Raw genomic sequence first — 21,295 nt, 5'->3', positions numbered from 1 at the left:
ACTGCATGAACTTAGGGCCAGAAGAAAGAGTTTCTTCCGTAAGTTCCTTTTGTCTGTATTGGATCACAGCAACAGGAAACGAGACTGACACAACACAGATCATCTTCTCTGTTACCCAGGAATTGGGCCAGAGGTACCACAAATGAATGGAACCATTCCTTCCTTACTAAGAATGTAGGATTTTTCCTAAGGCTGCCATGAAAAGTTCACAAAGTTGAGACAGAAGTTAAGATGTGCTCAGGGGAGGTTTTGTGTTTTCTTGTCGATTCTGGCAGATTTAAGGGTTCCTCAGTTTGTAGATATCCCCTATGATCCTCTCTTCCCTGTGTGTGTCTGCCTGTCTCCATACAAATTACTCCTTTTCATAAGGATGTTGCTATGTTGGGTCTGAGCCATGTTAGAGACATCTTTACAATTTGGTTAAATAAAAAGATCCCCTTTCCACATATGGGCATTTTCTGAAATACTGTGTGTTAGAAATGTGAGAATGGCCAACGTGCTTCCTTCTGGAAGACACAATTCCCTCTACAGTGAATGCATTCTTACTAGAAGCTTGCTGAAAGAGCTAACAAAATAGCATTCAAGATCAAGGAAGAATGCAAGAGCAGGTGACATTTTCAGTCTTTCTTCAAAGCTGGTTGAAATGGTGGACAACTTTCAAAAAGTACTGTGAAAGATATGCCTTTTCTCCTAGACTTTATTAAAATAATTTAATAATTTGAAGCTTTTGCACCAGAAAAGAAAGACTAAAGGGTCACTTAATGTAGATAAGTATGTGATTATATCTTAATAACACAATAAGAAATTCAAAGGGAAGGTTCCAGTGAGGACTCCAGCGTCTCTATACTTTCCATATGACAAACAGGAGGGAGGGAGCCACTGCCTTGAGCCATTCTTAAGTGCACAAGACTGTATCAAATTTATTACTGCCATGATGGGATGCGACAGACCATCCAGAGAACACCAAGGAGACACAGGAAAACAGCAGTGGTCTTTCAGAAGTTTGGTGAAGGATGCCTTTGGTTGTTTCGTCTGTTTGGGTTTTAAGACATTAATGTGACTAATAAATACAGTAATGTGACTAATCAATACAGGGCTTTATATGAGAGTCAAGGAGAAAGAACGTCAAGAAACTTTTAATAATGTAAAGTAAAATATGAATTAAGAATGCATGTGACCATTATTTTCTTGTCTCATTAGCTTGCATGATAATTCTTTTTGGGTGACATTTAAAATATCATTATTGACCTTTGGCAATGGTAGTGGAACAGGAAGAAACTTCTGTTAATTATTAGCTAGAACCGTTATGCTTGCAATTCTCAGTTTCATTGGGTATGGGGATAGACCAACTTATATAAAAGGATACAAATAATAGGTTAAAGAAGCAAAAACAGCAAAACTCAGGCAAAGAACATTGATTAATGAATTTTTAAAAATTCTTAAAGGTCATGTGCCGAAGTTAGGCTGAGCCTCGGGCAGAGCTAATGAACATGACCAAGCCCCTCTGTGTGCAGCAGGTAACCCGTGCTGACTCGGAATTTGCTGACATTACAGGGTTATTATTTCTGGAAGGATGCAGCATTCTGGAACAATTTCTCTAATGATTCCATTAAGACCATGGTTTCCTTCAATTTAGGGTAACATATTTCATTTTTTCACATTACCCCACAACGCAGAGGAAATGAAAGCATGTCTAGGATGGAGGGTCTGTGTCAGCCAACAGAATAGAGGGGGGGGAAAGTCACTTGATTTTGATGGCACTTAGCCCCGTTTTATATTTGATAAGCACATCTGTGGGTCACGTGTCAGTGTGTGAGGTTGTCTAAAGGCAGAAAAAATTGGGGGGGGGTTAGAAATCATTAATTTAGGGCGATCTTGAGGATCTCTCAAAGAAGAAATGGTGGCTGCTATCACATGAATGGTACTTTCATACCTAGGTCAGGGCAAAGAGTCGGCAGGACCAGGCTTCCAGATGGTGAGCCAGAGAGCTGGCATCTGGTGGTCATTTATCAGGAGGCTCTTCTTCCTTACCTGTTTGTGCGCAGATGGAGCCTCTGTCGAAAGGTACTTTGGTTCCTAAATAAGTCATCTGCAAAGGCTCTTGAAAGATATTTTTCAGCCGATACTTCAATACAAAGAATAAATGCAAGAGGCAGGACATAGCAAGATGTGTGCTCTAAAACCTAAATTCTGCCTCCAAACTTCCTCAGTGTCAGGACTTGCTGCAGTTGTTATCTCCCCTTGTCTCTGTGATCTCCACTGCATGAGTCATCACCGGAAACCCTGTTTCCTTGAAGCCAGGTACCAACAGCAGTGATCTGGAGTAAATGTGACAGAGGCACCCAAGAGCGCATCTCTTTTAAAGCAGTATCAGCTCCAACAAGCAACCACAACCCACGTATTTACCTTCTGTGAACTTCTCAGTCACTGCCCACTGTTCCCTTCCTTTCCATATCCATGATTGTGTCATTTGAAAGAATACATGACTGGTTATGAAGAAGGTTTATATTTCTGTTTCCTGAATGTTTTGTGAAAACTGAGAAGTATTTGTAAACCAGAGGGAAGAATTTGTTTCTTCGACTGGTATCATGACACGTTAAGTTGAAGGAAATATTTGAGGCCACCAGAACCTAAATTCTGGAGAAGTATGTTAAATTACATAATATCCCATAGGTTCTTAGGACAACATTGGAATGGAACCTTTACCATGTAACTATGGGTACTCAGCTATGGGTCTCTAGCTCCAGTAGCATATTCTAATCACTTAACATATAATTATCCAACATATAATTATTGAATAGCAAAATAATATTTCTAAAACATCATCTTACTTCTCTTGGATATTCAAGTAATCTTGCAAAATGCCAAGTCCATGTCTGGAGAGACTAGAGAGTGAGGCCATGGCTGCGGTAGAAAGTCCACGTCTAAACCCTTCCTTGTCCCTGGCAAACTGCAGGATGTGGAGAACCTGCAACCTTCCATTGCAGCCCAGTGTTGGACCCAAGAGCAATTGCAAAAGGAGGCGGAAGCCTTCCAGGTGTCTTTCAGGAATTTCTGCGATGCATAGATTTACAACTGGTCCCTCATTTGTTAATTACAGCCTTGATGTTGATAAAGAGCACATGAAACCTCCTCTAAACCATGTTTGCTATTTTCAAGTGAAGACCACTGTTTTTGCCATGTTATGGACGAAAAAATGTAAGTATTTATTGAGAAAATCAATCAAATCATAAAAAAATACTTACCTTCAAGCTTGTATTCCTGCTCTGGAGCTGCATTAGCTGTATACACACTGCCCTTCCTTTTCTTGGTCATGGGCATTAAACCTAGACAGATTAAATTATTCGTTCACTGTGTCTTATTCATTTCAGGCTATCGTGATAAATTCCAAACAGTGGATGGCTTGAACAGCAAGCATTCGTTTCCTTCAGTACAGGAGGCTAGGAAGGGAGACTACTATTCTAGCAGATGTTTCTTTGGTGACTGTGCTTCCTCTGGCTCAGATGGCCTTTTCTCAGTCCCTGCCCAAGGAGGAACAGTTGGGAGTTGTTAGCCTACCTCTGCTAACCCCACTAATTCTCTCCAACACCATTATCACTTCATCTAAACACCAGTACCTTACAGAGGGCCACCTGTAAACTCTCTTGTGTGGGGATGGAGGCTTACGCATGTGTTATATATGCATTTTTGTCCATTACAATGTGCCAAAGAGAAGCAGGGTTATTTCATAAATGATCATCCCTATGCTTAAAACAATGCATACAACAGGAGAGTCAAAGACACATGCCAGGGGTTGGAGAGGTAGCTCAATTGTTAAGCGCGTGTACCAGAGGACCAGAGTTCAATTCCCAGCAACAATATCAGGTGACTCACAATGGCTGTAACTCGAGCTCCAGGCCAGAGCCTCTGTGGGCACCTGCATTCTTGTGTGCACATACTTAGACATAATTAAAAATAATAAAAGATAATTTACAAATAAGACAGTGTGGAAACTTGGCAGCTGGCCTTCTTTAATTAAATGAGTTTTCTTGAGTTATTGGAAATCTTTGGTGTTTGGCCCTAATTCAGATGGGAGGTGCTGAGCTAGTTCAAGGTTATTGCACTGTACACAGCCAAATAGATTAATTTTATTTGCATTACTAAATTTATTTTGTATTTTATTCATTAATTTAGTCACCAATACCCCACTGAGTAAGAAAACAAAAATTATAAAATCTTTGCTCTTTTTCCACTGAAGGCTGAGAGCTTAATTTTCTCTTCTTTAAGAGGAATCATTGACTATTAGCTCAAGGAATGTGGTAGAAGTTTGAGGTTCAAGCTTAGGTCTTAATGGACGGACAGCTTTCTTTTCCTATTGTATAAGAAGTCCCTCCTGAAGGCTTCCTCTAGCAGCTGATGGGAGCAAATATTAGGCAGAATTTGGGGAAGAAGGATTGTGGAGCCAGAGGGGTCGAGGACACAGCCCATAGAGAACATAGCCCGCAGAGAACACAACCCACAGAATCAACTAAGCAGGGCTCGGAAGGGCTCCCGGAAACTGAAGCAGCAATCACGGGGCCTGCAAGGAGTTGTGCTCCGTCATCTGTATACATGCTGGGGTGGTTTAGCTTGGAGTTTTAGGAGGACTTCTTTAAGTGAGAAAAGGGGTATGTCTGACTCGTTTTCTTGCACTTGAGACCTTTTTCCTCCTACTGGGTTGCCTCGTCCAGCCTTGATATGAGGGTCCGTGCCTGGTCTTATTGCATCCTGTTATACATTGTTTGGTCGATATCCCCGCGGGGGGGGGGAGTGTGGGGAGTGGGGCAGGGCTGCTCTTTTCTGAAGGGAAATGGAGGAACAGTGGCTCTGGGAGAGAGGGGAGCAGGGTATGAGGGGAACTAGGAGGAACGGAGGGAGGAGAGGCTATGGTTGGGCTGTATCGTATGAAAGAAGAATAAATAAAAGTTATAAAAATGTCCCTCTTGGGTCTTCAAATCACTTTGTAAAAATACCAAGGCCATTGCTTGAGAGACCTGAAATTGAGGCTATGGCTACAGGAGAGAGAGAAGGTCCAAGTCTAAACCAACCTTCTACTTGTGTCAAGCAGGGTGTAGATTATCTTGGACCCGCCATTTCTTACTAGCCATGAGCTCAAGAGCGGCTGCGTGTGGTTCAGTTTGTGCCGGGTAGGGTGGATGATCACCCCACTGAATTGTACATAAACGTAACAGGGAAATTAGCTATACTAAACAAATAGCATCCTTTAAAACCATTGAGGTTTCAGGTAATTCGTTACTAACGAGAAACGGAGGGCTTATTAGTACCCTCTGTACTGAGTGCTGTATTTGTGTGCTTGAGAAATCATCACAACCCTCCCTTTAGAATGGTCAGGGCCCGGGTAGCTCCCATTAACATAACCTGACATGCTTTAACCGGAAATTTAAAATTAGCTGATTTCTCTATTTAGTTTTGAATCTTCTAGAAGGCATTTGCGTCTCCAGTGGAATGGCTTAGCTGTCGGTTATGCTAGGTGCATGCAGGAAAATAAATGGAGGAGGAAAAAAATAAAGGAGATTAAAAGGGGATTTTATGGACTGAATTATGTATCCCCCCAAAACTTACATGTTAAAATATTGATCCCTAATAGGACCTCAGGGTATAACTATTTGCAGATAGGCTCTTTAAAGGGGTAATTAAGACAAGATGAAATTGATCAACCAGGTGGGTGAGAGAGGAGAAAGGAGAGATGAGACAGGAGAGGGAAGAGGAGTGAGGGGGGAGGAGGAAGGGAGAGAAGGGAGAGAGGCTAGGTCACACTCAAAGGGAAAAACCACACACAAATCCAGAGAGAAGCCGGCCACCTAGAAGCCAAGAAGGTCCTCGGAAGGAGCTAACAGGAATAACACTCCAACACTGGAAATCTACGTTCTGGACTGAGGAAGAAGCATAATTGTTGTTTAAACTCCCTGGCCATGGATTTGGTGTGTCAGTCCAAGTCGGTAACACAGGGTTATAATGAACTAGAAAAACAGACCAGCAAGTGCCACAGCAGCATCAGGGACCGTCCAGGTAGGCTGGGCCTTCAGGAGGGCTGCACTCTTTGTAGCTGGCCGGATAAAAATGGCAGGTTATTGCGTGAGAACGTGGTGAAGTCATGCCCAGCTCTTGCAGGATGACAGAAGGTGGGAGGCAGAAGGCAGGAGAAGCATCTTCTCATGCCCCCACATTCTGTAAAAACACATTCTGCACCCTGGTGCCCGCAGTCACGCGAGTCTTTAGGACAGCCAAGTTGGTGTGCTTGGCACAGGGATGGCAATTCCTGCAGAGGCAGGCAGGCCAGAAGGAACTATTTGGGGTAGCTGTGAGGTCCACAGTGTGCATGAGAGGAGGAACTGCCGGCATGAAGGAGCCGGAAGAGTGGCACAACCAGGGATTTACCCCTGCATGGGATAGATCTAGTGCAAGTATCCTTTTAAGATGACCAAAGCCAAATAGAACACTCAGTGGTTACTAGCATAGTCCTCAGGAATCGGTATAGGATCATTCTCCTCAGTTGCCCAAGGTACCAGCTGGGGACATCTCCCTGGACACCTGCGAACCCCTCTAGAGTCAAGTCTCTTGCCAACCCTAAGATGGCTCCCTTAGTCCTTGAGTCCAACTGCCTGCTTCAGGAACTAAAGCCAAACTGACCACCAGCATCAGCATGGATGTAGATCCCTTTTGTCAGCCTTCAGAAAGGACTGTACCCCCAGCAGAAGCCTTGACTGCAAATCTACCAGGAACCTGAAATCAGGAATTCACAGCCACACCTATTCAGGTGACCCACCCAGAAGGAAAGAGCAGACAGAAGAAGAAACAAAACAAAACAGAAAACTAGGGCAATACATTTTTGTTGTTGTTGTTTTCCCTGTTGGGAAAAGAGCAAGAAAAGATTTCAGCATTTTATAAATAGTCATGCAATCCTTTCATTATTACAATAAGTTTGTTTTGTGATGAGTGTTCCTTTAGGGTGGCCATGATTTTGGCAGGAGGTTTTGCCCTATGGTAAGGGACACATAGACACGTTAGACGCTATAGAGAAAACTTTCCCTGAACTCCCGGCACTAGCAGACTGTTTTGGAGACATACATTATTTTAAAAACTGTTAGTCAGTTAATCTTTATATATCACAGGGACAAGGTATCATTTTTATAGTGGTAGATGGGCACCATTTTGGTTTCGCTGAAGGGAAATCCAATCTGAATAAAACAGCAACTTTTCACACATGACATCTAATCCATGCATGTAAATCAAACCGAGAATCTATTATTCATTATTAAAAGAGTGGCGTCTTTTTATTCCACTGAGAATGAAACACAAATACTGTGAAAAATTTAGTGCCCTTTCTGGAAATTTCCAGACACTCATCATGTCGTCATCTTGCTGGTGCTTGCTCTCATTTTTAAAATATAGCCATGAAATTAATAAGTTTGAAGTTTTATGCCTGGAAAAAGAAAGAGTTGCCCAATTTCAATGAAGTAGACAAATTTATTTTTTATTTAAAGCTTCCTAAATACTTAAGATGGGAAAGTACCCCAGTAGTGCTCAAATTTCAATATGTATATAAAGAATATAGTTCATATTCTTGTCATTATCACTCATGGCCACAGTGTTCTTCCCTCAAGTGCTTTCTGAAAACGGCATATATATCAGAAACTGATTAAAATGACCCGAAGTATTAATTCGTAAAATATGATGAACCCAATACTCTGAAAGAGGTTATTTTCTGTGTGACATTTAATATGTAAGAGTTGAAACGATTTTAATAACTCACAGGAAGGAGTGGTCCTAGGGAATCCAGACCTGGAGCATGATTGCTTTTATTGATTATTAGTTATTACCATTAGCAGGCCAGGGCCCAGCCTTATATTATATTTTATGACTTGAGAAAGTTTCGCATCATGTCAGTTTGTGGAAGGCCCTTTTCTCAGCTCCAAAAAGGATCACTTTAGCAGGTCGAGGAAACCCTAGGCTTGTGGAAACCTTGGTTTTCACACCAGTGAGCCCTCAGCGTTCACTATCATCAATGACTTTCCCTGACTTGTTCCATAATTCACATTCTAGAGTGACCAAACAGAATTGTCTCTAATTAGGTGAAGGGAAGCCCAATCCTGTTCCCCCTAAATCCTACCAAAATAGACCTTAGTTAGGTCCAAAGGATGCCAGCCAAAGTGTATCTTCAGAGCGAGACTTGATGGAATCCTGGTTTAGCTAGCATTCACTAGGATGAAAGTGATTTGAACTCCTGGGGCCCAGTCCTCTCTTCTGGGACATGAGACCCTAACTTGCAATTCCCACAATATCATAAGCCTTACATATTTTGTGCAAGCAGATTAGCCTAGTTTTAAGTAGGAGATGCTGAGTTCTTATCTTACTACCAACCCTCCATAGGGAGGGTTTCTAGCTTTCCTCTGTAGTTTACAGCTTTCTGGATTTTGAAAGAATTCCTCCAAGAAGTTGAGTTAGTCTTTTCCCTTGTATAGGAATTCCCAGCTCACAGTGTCTTGCTGCTATCGTGTCTCCATTTCTTACTTCCAGGCGACATGAACAGTTTTAAGTCCATCAGTACACAATTTAGCTTCCAGTACATATTCAGCCATCTCCCCTAATTGAAACAAATATCAATTTACAAAAAAAGAAGGTTTGATTTGACTTAGAGTTTCAGGGGTGTCAGCCCACACACAGTTCCTTTCTCCCATTTGTTGCTCTTTAGGGCCTCTCGTGAGACAGCACACATGGCAGGGGCACATACTGGAGTTAAACCCCTCAGTCCACAGTGGGTGAAAGATGGAGGAAGAGACTGTGGTCTTGCAATGACTCTCAGTGTCCCAACATCCTCCCCCAGGTCCTATTTCTTAAGGGAGCCTATCTCCCAGCAGAGCCAAGCTAGAAACCGAGTCATTCACACGGGAGACTTTTGGGACATGTCAGATGTATATGATTTATTGATGCTCTGGTATGACAGGAGGGTAGTAAGTCCTCATGCTTTTCCAGGCACATTGCTCTGCACCAAAGAGACACTACAAAGAGAAACTTGAGAACCTAACTCATTGTTCAACCCAATTTACTGATAAGATAAATTGAGGTCAGGCTTTCCCAAAGGACTAAAATGAGTCTCTAAACTAGATGCATGTGACTCCACAGTAGAAGTGCTAGGCTCACAACCTTGAAAGAAGCAGCGAGGACTGAAATACTGTTGTTATTCTTGTTGTTGTTTTCTATACTGGGAAATCGTTCTCCCATTCCTATAATTTTTCTTTGATTTTTTTTCACAGATTATTCTATTTCTAAAGTCACATTTTCCTCTTTCCAGCCTCTTCCTGTCTGTCTCTGAAGAGACTAGCCCCGTCTTGTATAAGAGATTTCTCTACTACCCCATGGCAACGAGTGGTTGCTTAACCTTACGTAACTTTGGACTTAAGTTTTCTGAGGGCAGAGAGCTTTGCTTTTCCAGGAAGGTTCTCCAGAGGGGCAGACCCAATAGCGTGAATGGGGACCTGTAAGAGGGGGTGTGCCTGATTGGCTCATATGAACACAGAAAAGACAGACTCCCAGTGGTCATGTGCAGCACACATTCTCCCAGGACCTCACCCTTCCTCTGCTCCCTACAGACCTACATGTCAATGATTTTTGGAGACACCCTCACAGACACACCCAAAAATCTGTCAAGTTGACAAGCAAGGATTATCCTCATATGCCTCTTTGCTTACTGCTGCATTGCTGTATTTCTAAACTGTAGCCATCTCGGTATGGATTCCCAAACTTCACCAGCAGACTTGAGAACTTCGGAGTCTCATCAACATCTTCAAACACATCGGTGAGCCGGGCGATGGTGGCGCACGCCTTTAATCCCAGCACTCGGGAGGCAGAGACAGGCGGATCTCTGGGAGTTCGAGACCAGCCTGGTCTACAGAGCTAGTTCCAGGACAGGCTCCAAAGCCACAGAGAAACCCTGTCTCGAAAAACCAAAAAAAAAATTAAAAAAAATAAAAAAATAAAAATAAAACAAACACATCGGTGAGCTGCCTTTCGCTTGGTTTCTTTTTTCCTTCCTTTCTTCTTTCCTTATCCTTTTTTTTTTTTAAATTCTGGGGGTTGAACCCAAGGTCTTGAGATAGCAAAGCAACTGCCCCACCAGTATGCTTCATTTTCAGGACAACCAGAATTACCTTTTTTTTTTTTTTTTTTTTTTAGAAAAAAAATGATGTTTTATGTAGCTTTGCACATTTTCATTTTACTGGGAGTTCTGCATTTTTATCTTTGCCCTTTGCGTCTGTTCACGGTGTGCACTGTATCCAGAGTTCAGAATGCCCTAGTTACAAAATAGCAGTTCTTGTTCACTCCTCATGCAATTCAACAATCAAATCATTTTGAATTCTCTAAAGAGGAGGAACTTGCTTCTATATTTGAACTCACTCGCGTTCAGAGGGAATATGTTTTAATATTTCAACATCTATACAGAATGCTTTACAATTCCTTTTAAAGTATTAATTTTCATATGAACATCATGTGAAGTCACAAAGGACTGAGTAGGGCAAAGAATTTCTCCAAGGCCACATAGACTGTTAATTGCAAAGGACAGGTTTGGCTATCTTCCCCATCTATCTTACTCACACATGTACTAAACAGTGGGGAATGACTTTGAACTGATAAAACTCTCAAAGCTTAGGGAGGGGGAAGGAATAGAATTCATGTTTAAACCCCCCAAACATCACTAAACACAAGGACCAATGAAGATCAATGAGTAAAGCAAATCAAATCAAGGCATATCTGTGCTGGATAGTTTTATGTCAACTTGACATAAACTAAAGTCACCTATTTGAGAAGAAAATCTCAGTGGAAAAAACGCCTCCATAAGGCAGGGCTGTAGGCAGGCCTTCAGAATATTTTCTTAATTAGCAGTTGATGAAAGAAGGCTCAGCTCATTGTGGGTGGTGCCATCCCTGGGCTGGTGGTCCTAAGTTATATAAGAAAGCAGGCAGATCAAGCCAGCAAGCAACACCCATCGATGGCCTCTACCTCTGCTTCTTCCTCCAGGTTTCTGCCTTGTTTGAGCTCCTGTCCTGACTTCCTGTCATGATGAATAGTGATATGGAAGTAAAGCCAAATAAACCCTTTCCTCTTCAAGTTCATTTGGTCATGGTGTTTCATCACAGCAATAATGTGATAACAAAACAAAAGACAACATCCCTGCCTTAGGATCTTCACTGCACTTACAATAAAATCCAGATCACTTACCTGGGCCTGCAGAACTTGTTTTGCCTTTTATCCCATTTTCTGATTTTATCACATGTTAGTTTCCTGCTTAGACATTCATTCCAGTCTCCATTTCCTTTTCTGAATATATCAAACTCATTCTTCCCACAAGCCACCAAACTTAGGGTTCCTGCTTAGTAACTGTCTCCCTGAAACTCTGACATAGCAGTAGGTCTCAGTGCTAAGTGTTTTTGACTTAAGCAAACGTTTCTTGACAGAACACACCTTGTCATATTTTAGTGCATTATGATTTATGATTTCAGTATCAATTGAGGTAGGTCAATAATTTACTACTAGTGATACACAATCATATTAGTCAATTGCCTATTGCCTTTCTACCAGTTTATAGTGAATGGAAGTTAGAAGTTTGCTACTCAAGTGCCAAAATTGTGCTTCAATTACAATAATTGACATTTAATGAATGTATGTAAGTGAATATCCAAAAGGAACAACAATATTAGATTCAATAGTTGATAAGAGTTAAATCAATAATCTAGTCAATGGGGAAACAAGTGATTTCCCTCCCTTAAGCTTTGTTTTTTTATTCACCTGTGAAATCGACTGATATTAATCACATGGATGGCCTGATGTGTGCACCAAGTACCATAGTTTGTGCGCAAGAGCTGTGTAAAATACAGAGAGCTGCACAGATACTGACTTCATGGCTACATGTTTTTGGTATGGTGTGGGCTGCCCAAAGGGAAAATGTTGATTAGCAATTATTGCTCAAAGTTTTCTCCTTTCCAATGATATATTTGCATGCTCCTTGTGAAGCCATTTGCTGCTAATTTGTTGGTCTTTGATCTAATCAGACTGCAGATGTTCAGAAACTCCATCTTTTTGTGCATTGAGGCTCGCTCACTAGGGTTTGTAAAAGTAATGGGCTGTGCCCAATTTTCCCCCAATGTGTTCAACTCTCAGGGACAATGAAGGGAAAGATCTGTCTTTTGCCTAACAAGGAGAAAAGGAAAAGGAAGCACAACATTTTATTTTCCAATTTAAAAAAAATCATAGAATAGAAAAAGACTGAAGAAACAGAGGAGGGATTATCAATCCCAGAAAGGAATTTTCCAAATTAAAATATTCAGTTAAAATTCTTTCAGTTTCATGACTTTCCCCTTCATCTCGGTCTTGCTACATGGATAATGGTGTGAAGGTCATATGACAGAGCCAGAAATTATTCAGCTAGGACTCAGTCTTATTTTAGACAGAAATTGTCCTGATCAGGGGAATTGATGAGACTTCATCGAAGATACTCAGATTTTCCTTGTCTGTTTTTGCATCTGCATGGGGTATTGAGTTTCAAAGAAAGAGCTGAAGGAGCAGCTTGTTCAAAGTGTGGTCACCTGATTCACCTGTACTCCTCATGCTGATTGAAATCTAAGAATAAATGGAATAGTAATAAGCCTTTGAAATAAGCACCTGTGGAAGTTTAAATGTAATTGGCCCCATAATCCTAACCGGAGTAGGAGGTGTGCCTTGTTGAAATAGGTGTGGCCTTGTTGGAGGAAGTGTCACTGTGGGTGTGGACTTGGAACCCTCTTTTGCTCAAGCTTCACTCAGTGTGACAGACAGACCACTTCCTGTTGCCTGCAAGATGTAGGACTCTCAGCCTCTTCTCTAGCACCATGTTTGCCTGCATGCTACCATGTCCCACCATGATGATAATAATCTGGACCTCTGAACTGTAAGCAAGTCACCCCAATTGACTGTTTTCCTTTATAAGAGTTGCTGTGATCATGGGGTCTCTTCACAGCAACAGACTTCATAAGTACCTTTGAGTCATTCTGGTGCAGAACAGAGTTGATGGTAGCTGTTGCTCTAAAGCCTTCAGATTTTAGATTGCTAGTGACTTTAGAAAGGTTAAGTTAGTTGTGCAGTTAGAGTGCAGGCCTCAGGTATGCAATCACAAGATTGTGTCCTTTATTCAGTATTAGTAACTTATAAAGTCGAAGGTAAACTCAGCCTTTCAGAAAAATTTGTTCTTTGAGGATGCTGAAATTTATTAGAACAAGCAAGTTTTTACTTGATTAATTCTAGGCAAGATGTAGATGCCTGAACCCGAAGTGGGTGACTTGAAGACAGCTGTGTGGGAGAAGAGGCCACACTTCTTACTTTGTAGAAACCATGAAGAACAGTCGGTGGGATGGAACGAGATGGCCTTGAGGCCTCTGGGCATGAACCTAAGGCTGACTTTTTGCATTTGTTTCTCCTTATTTGTGGTAAGTAAGGCTTGAATCACTCTCTGAGTCCTACATTCAGATCCCAGTTCTACTTCACAGCCATTTTGGATGTCTGTGGACCCAGATCTCTATGCCTCAGTCCAGGCATTTGTAAAATTGGGTTCATAACAGATTATACATCATGGTATAATTGTGGTGATTAAGCTAATGAGGATAGAGTATTTTAAAAACTGCTTTGAGTTTAGTGAGTGTTAATAGTTGATATTATGATGATATTTAGGATGAAGAACTTAAAATAATATTCTAAAGCATACACTTTGTGCACTTGTATTCAAGGGTGCAGGCAGTGAGGGTCTCTTTCCTATTTGGAAGCTATGTGGCTGTAATTCCTGTGGTCCTCTGTCCTTTTACCTAGGCCAGAATAAATTTCCAAGAACAATTACTTTCTTCTATCGTGTAGCAGATAGACAGGGGATTAGAGCTAATTCGTCTATATTTTAAATTCACAACTGGGAAAACAGAACAAAAAAGAATCGCACTATAAAACTCTGTCTGCTAATCTAGATCACCCTGGGCTCCATATCAATTCCCAAGCACCTTTCTGAGCTGTCTGCTTCCAAAGGAACATTTTGTTATCTCTAAGGCAAATTAAGCACTGATTTACTTCCTTGACTCCCTGGAGTATCCTCAGCAGAATTTAGCTCGGGAAGACACTGCAGTTTATTCCTATTCTGTTTATCTGTCACCATTGCTTCTTCCCTAGCATTTATAGATAGTGACATCAAGATCTGAAAAAACAAAACAAGACAAAGCAGGTAGGTTATTTATTCAGAGGTAAGGGAGAATTTGTTCTCAGGTTTATCTGATGCCAAAGCCCATGCTTTTGATCTCTAGAATATACAGCTTCTCCTTTAAATGAGAGAAGTAATCACACAGAGAAGGCTGGACAATTTGGTTTCAAGTATCCCGAACCATTTTCAGTGCAGTGGAAGAACAGCAGCCACGGCAGATGTCCTATGAGCAACCCACGAATCTCCCAGCGTTCAGTTTGCTAGCTGAAGTAGAGATTGCGGGAATATCTACATGTTTATCTATGCTTAGCTTTACTTTCATGTTGACCCAAACCACTAGCTCCTCATATCCAGTGACTTAGGATTACTATTACTTTTATATTGGCACAATAGTATAATGCTGGCGTCGTAAGTTTGGTTATCCTGTGTTTACAAAGAAGCCATCAGCTAATGGCATTTCACAACTGGGGCCCACTTTTCATTCTTGCCTCACACATACTCAAGGACAGAAGGAGACTTTCCCCATTGTTCTTATCCTAAGTCACAGACAGGTTGAAGAACCACCTTCTAGAATGTTTCTTGTCTCCTGGGGAAGTCGAGAAGAAAAGACAACCCTGGTGGATTTAGAGACAGTGGTAAATTCTCTGCTTTGAAATAATGGATGTGACTTGATTCACCCCTGGATCTTTGTCCGTAACTAACAAGAGAGTGACCATGAGGTTCTGTCCTACCTCATGCATAGAATATGAGGAAGTAGCACTAACTGGTAAATGGAATTCGTGACACTGTGGCTGCTCGGCAGGGAGAGTCACTTCTCAAGAGTTAGAACTGTCACATGTGGACTGGTTTACATTTTGAATTGTCTAGTCTCCTAATGTAGTTACAGGCAGCAAATGGACAGAACCCTAATATCATGGAAAGTCTATGGAGCCAGAGACTGGACATAACAGTTGCTTGAATTTGGGGTCTTCCGTACCATTAGTACTAGTAGATAATTTTCAGTAGATTTCAAAATGTCCTTTTCTGATCTCATCAAATGTATTTCTTTCAAAATTATAGTTATTTAATATAAGTTTGAAGGAATCATATACCCCCTAATTTATATTCAGGGCCACTAGGTACCTCTACCAACACATCTGCTTGAAAAGCTGTGGATAAGAAACGTTTTCCTAATGAAGGCAATGTCGTGATGAAACAATAGACTGTGTGTGTTTGTGCGCATGTGTATGCGCACACATGCACAGACATTTCAAAGAATATTTTCAACAACAGTCATTTGATGCTATTTAGTGTGTATACATGTATCTGTGACATGTAATCTTGGTTTTCAACTTGACATACATGAGACTAGGGAACCCATGTAGGAACTGCCTTGAGAAACTGTGTTTATCAACTTGGCTTGTAGGCATGTCTATTTCTTGATTGCTAGTTGATGTAGGAGGACCCACGCCACTGTGGGTGGTGACTTCTCTGGGTACAGGGGCGTGGTCTGTATGCCAAAGACAACTGAGCAAGCCGTGGGAAACAAGCCAGCAAGCAGCATTTCTCCATGGTTTCTGCTTCAGGCTCCTGCTTTGAGCTCCTGCCTTGGCTTCCCTTCACAGTGGGCTGTAACATATAAGAAGACATAAACCCTTCTCTTTTGGTCAATTGTCTATCATAGCAACAATAACAAAAAGCAATCTGTAACAGTATTGTATCACTTAATATGCATTTGATCTAATAGGAAATACAGCTAGAAAGTGAGGTTGGGCTGTGGTTACGTTCAGATCTTAAACAATGCTAAGGCATTCCGGTGCACATAGTAAACACAGGATGTAATACGAGGCCAGTTAGGCGTGAAATAACCTACCAAGTGACTGAAGGCAGAATTTAAAACAAGCCAGTGATTCTAGAGGCTTTTAGTTATGTGCTCAAAATAATGTCACATGACCAGAATAGAGCAAAGGAGCTAAGCAGTGAAATACAACTTAAATTTTCCATGTGGCATGTAATATTTTATGATAAATTCAAGATCCTGTGATTAAGAGATATAGATAATGACCTGGAATAGCCCTTAGTTTGTCCTAAACAGACATTTTAGTTTGCTATCAGCAATGATCCTTTATTCTTAAGAGTTTGTCTTGATTTTCACTGGTGACCCCGAGACTCTTAGGTATTGTTTCTATGATTCCTATGTGGAATTTTCTGAACCTCTTTTTTCTGACTGATGTCTTTCATCAGTTTTATCAATTTATCAGCTTCATATTCTCTCTCTCTCTCTCTCTCTCTCTCTCTCTCTCCCTCTCCCTCTCTCTCTCTCTGTCTCTCTCTCTGTCTCTCTCTCTCTGTGTCTCTGTCTCTGTCTCTCTCTCTCTCTCTCCTCTCTTTTCCTGTAAGGACTCCAAGTTCACATTTGCCGGAATATTCCATGGATCTTTCATGCTATCATCTTTCCCCTTTCCTTCCTTCCCTCCCTCCTTCCATCCTTTCCTCCCTTCCTCCTTCCTTTCCTCCTTCCTCCCTCCCTCTTTTCCTTCCTTCCTTTCCTCTTCCATCTCATTCTCCTCTTCGTTCTTCTTCCTTCTTCTTTCGCCTCTGTGCTTTAATTGGGATAAGTTTACTGTCAGATGGACTTCCACATTCATTCATTATGCATTTTCTGTTGTGTCTGTTTATACTCTTGAGCCGATGTCATGATTTTGATCATGTAAAATATTTTGTTTCTGTTCTAAAAGACTTTTATGTTCTCCTCTGAAATACTGCATTCCTTCTAATTTTGATTCTAATAATATAAAATCTTTGTTAACTCGAGTTTCTGATCATGTGTGAATCTGTATTAGTTGGCTAGTTTTTCTTAGTCCTGCTTCACCTCTTCCTCCTTCTATATTTTGTAGTTGTATGCCTATGGTAGACATTGTGGTGCAAATCATAGAGAATGAAATAGAAAATATTGATTTATTCATCAAGGTCTGACCTCTATGTTCACATCAGGAACTGAGCTGAACTGGGCTGATTATAACATTAGTTGGTTTGAGTGCCCCACTGAGTTTCATAAATTTATGTTATAGACATCCCCTCCTGCCACTTGGGCTTGGTATCCACTGTCATTCAAACTTTTGACTATGTGCTGCTCTTCAGTATTGTCACAAAATTTCTGAAACACTGAGAATCTCTGCCTTCCCACCTGTACCCAATTGCCCACATGCTACTGAGTACTTGTGAAGGTCCTAGAGTTAAGAATTGGTCCATGGTAATGGACTGGTCTACATCTTGGGTTTGTTAAAGTTCTCCTTTATGCTTGAAATCTGCTCTTCCATCTGCTCTAAGGATTTAGTTTACTATAAATCCTTAGTTCCCAGAAAGATGAATATTCGTGCCATTTTATAATTTAGCTTTTTTTTTTAAAAAAAGAAAAAATATGTTTGCCCCTGCCACCGCTAGCCCCTTTCTGGTGCTGGTGTTAAAGCAAGCTATGGACTACGCTAGGCCAGAGTCCTCCTGAAATATCTCCTCATCCCTTCTCTATGATGTGAGCATTCGTTTTCTGTAACTGTCTTTACTATATCAAGAAATAAGATTTGAAGGCACTGCACTTTAAAAAGTGTTCTATCAGCATTTTCCCTGATCATGAAAGCTATCTTACAATGCGGGAGAGATGACTCAATGTGTAAGAACACTGGCTACTCTTCCAGAGGACCTGGTTGAATCTCCAGCACCCACATGGTGACTCACAACTGCAACCATCTGCAACTCCAGTTCCAAAAGATTTGACACCCTCTTCTTGCCTCTGTGGCATCAGTCACATACACGATGCATGGTCACACATGCATGTAAAACATTCATATACATGAAATATAATAACATTAAAACTAAAAAGTAAAAACAAACCAAACTATGACCTCTATAAATATTTCAGAAAGGAAGAAACAGAAAGCATACTAGGAGCATAGCTTTTTAACACTATTCTGGTTTGTTTTCTTGTTGCTGTGATAAAACTACAGTTAAAGGCAACTTGGGAAAGAAAGGGTTTATTTCAGTTTACACTTCCAGGTAACAAGTCCATCACTGAGGGAAGTCAGGGCAGCGATTTAAGCAGAAGTACAGGCAGGCTCCGTGATGGAAGGTCTCTTACTAGCATGTTCTCTATGGCTTGCTCACCTACCTTTCTCACACAACCTGGTCCCACCTACTTAAGGGTGATACCACCCATAGTGGGCTGGGTCCACCTGCATCAATTAGTAGTTAAGAAATACCTCACAGACATCATCATCATAGGCCAACCTGTGGACAATTCTTCAACTGAGGTACCCTCTTCCTGGGTAATTCTCCGTATTTGTCAAGTTGACAGGTAGAGCTAACTGTGACAGGCATGGTACCATCATTCACTCCAGGGTAATAATTTGTATGTATCTTGTTTCCTGGACATATGTTTCTCATTCCCACTCCTCCACTCGGTGTTCAGTTCCCAAACCCTCATTTGCATCTTAGTTTCTTCCTCCTTGCCCTTCTCCCATGTGTATCTCCCTTCATGTGGAAGATCAAGGACATCACAGCCAAAATATGTTGTGAAGTTTGTCTCAGTAAAACCCCTTGCTTCTGTATAATTATTCATGGTGGTCAGAAAATGCAGCTCCTCCCAGGACCATATGACCTCCAGGTACCAGGACTCTGGTGATGAGATGACATTGGCACCCGAGCAAATGAACACCTACTCATTTTCGTGTAGAATTTTAAAATAGAAAGTTAACTAAAGCTACTCAGACATGTGTCATTTCATAGGCTAGCTGTTGACGTAGTCTAGCTCCTGGAAGTGGTCCTCAGAGAGAGGAACATGAAAACTTAGCAATCTTTCTTGCCAAAGCACAAACAGTCAGTCTCAAGGTACACATTACGGGGCTAAAGATCTCTTGTACAACAAGCAGTAAGGGAAAAGAACTCAATGCAGGCATTCTGAAAAGACAATTGGTGTCAGAGAGAGTGGCTTCCTTTCTTTAACAATATATGACACTTTTGGGGCTGGAGAGATGGCTCGGTAGTAAGAGCACTGGCCACTCTTGTAGAGGACCAGGGTTCAATTCTGAGCACCCATATGTGACTCACATCCACTCTGGTTCCAGAGAATCTGATGTCCTTTGACACTGGGCATGCATATGGTATACATTCATGCAAGCAAAATACTCAGACATATTAAATAAAAATAAATGAATAACTAAATAAATAAATGAGTGATTAAATAAATAAATAAATATGAAAGAATGTGTAACTCCTATCCCGTGTTTCACGCAGAATCAGTGGGCTGTTTTTGGATTGTTCCTCTATTATTTTTTTTAGGAGCTGTTGGTGCAGCTCCTGAGATAACATGACTACCTTCTGCATCTTTTATGTGCACTGTAGCAGGCAACACAGTATGGCAGAGGGTTTATACAACCTGCTTAGAGATGATACGTCATATTAACAAAGAATGTTTGTGTTTGGCATGGCTACTGATGCAAGCTAAACTCAAATATGTTCTTTTCCTTCCACGTCATTCAGGAAGTAGTTGAGAGAAGTCATAAATACAAATGTAGGATGAATGCATAATTCATATTTTCTTGTTAAGTTAGTATAAATGTGTCATCTCTGTGAAGAACATACTTAACATCACTGTGGTTTGGGGCTTTATTATAATTTTAGGTTTTTGAGTGGGTAGCATTTAAGATTGGAACCAGGGCCTTGCATATGGTAGACAAGTACTCTTTCCCTTAGCTACATGCCCAATCCTTTCCCTGGTTTGATGAGGAAATTCAAGTCCATGTAAAGTCAAGTATTAAAAGAGAAGTAATTTACATAAACCCACCACAAACGTCATTGTGGGACTGTCATCACTCACCCTATTCTTATCCCACCTACTTCAAATGCTTGCTGAGAAGCCTTGGCTTAGTACAAGGAGGGTCCTTGTTTTTACAGATAAATCCAATGATGAAACCAAAGCACTGTTTACAGCATGGATTCAGCTTGATTTTTTAAATCTTGGCTCTAACCAGGGCAGTGACGCCATTCCTCCTCCTCCGTTTAGTTCTTGTTCTCTTGTTAGAAATGTTACTTGTGGCCAGCTAGCCAAATGAAAAGTACAGCTTGATTAAGGATCTCTTGTGTCAATAATTTGTGCCTAATGTCTTTAGCTTTCCCATGGGCTGTTGTAGAAAATGGTAAATCTGGTTTAAATGAAATCTGATCCCGTTAATGGTTTAATAGCAGCTGCCACAGGGTTATGGTGTTTTCAACAGATGTCTCTGTTACATTTTATTCCTAAACTTAAGTCTTGGGGTATTCTTATAAATCATATAACTATAATTGCACATGTTTGAATAAATGTTTTGTGAAATAGCCTATGATAAGACACTGTCCTGTCAGTTTAAAACTATTCACATATGATTTTGTAAAGTAAATTATGTATATAATTTTCATTAAATAAAAGTCATTTATGTCGTGCTCTTTTATAATTTCTTTAAGCTGAGTAATGAGCTTCATCTCTACACCGAAGAGCATGGCTTGGTCAATGTGAGCATGGACCCATCATTGCCAAGTGCTATTTGTTTGGCACCTTAGGTTAACAGTAGTTACAAATCTACAGGGACTCTGTTTTCTCTTTCTTAGAATAATTTGAATCATCATCATGAATAGAGTTAGCTTTTCTGGACTGTGATAATTTGTTTGACTATTTTTTGCAGGCAGGATTTGCTCTGGACAAAGCACTTGAGCTAGGTATCTGAATGATCCAGAAGATCTGAAATAGGGACATGATATCATGGTTATGATGGGAGACAGAGATTGTTATGCGATTAGCCTGTTTCTGTGCTATGAACAGAAGACTTCGGGCATGGTAATTTAAAAAAGAATAGTTCCGTGGGTTCGTGGCTCTGTAGGCCAGACAATTCAAGATTGTGGTGACATCTGGTGAACATTTTCTTATTGCATTGCATTATGGTGGAGGGCCCTGTGGCAAATGAGAAGTAACTGGTTTAAATCTGTTATTCCCTTCATGCAAAGCCACTGATACTATTCTGAAGGCCCCGCCGTCATGAC

At 40.9% G+C, this 21,295-nt stretch overlaps 1 protein-coding gene across 1 annotated transcript in view; it reads left to right on the top strand.

Annotated features, from left to right (window-relative positions):
* LOC130885536 (uncharacterized) overlaps positions 1 to 21,295 on the top strand; it is a gene marked incomplete at its 5' end in the record, with an annotated part of 270,826 nt that overhangs the window by 88,182 nt on the left and 161,349 nt on the right. The gene's annotated exons all lie outside the window — the stretch shown is intronic.

Source organism: Chionomys nivalis, chromosome 13 (assembly GCF_950005125.1).
Source record: "Chionomys nivalis chromosome 13, mChiNiv1.1, whole genome shotgun sequence".
Lineage (NCBI taxonomy): Eukaryota > Metazoa > Chordata > Mammalia > Rodentia > Cricetidae > Chionomys > Chionomys nivalis.
This window is presented reverse-complemented; position numbering and strand designations above follow the sequence as displayed.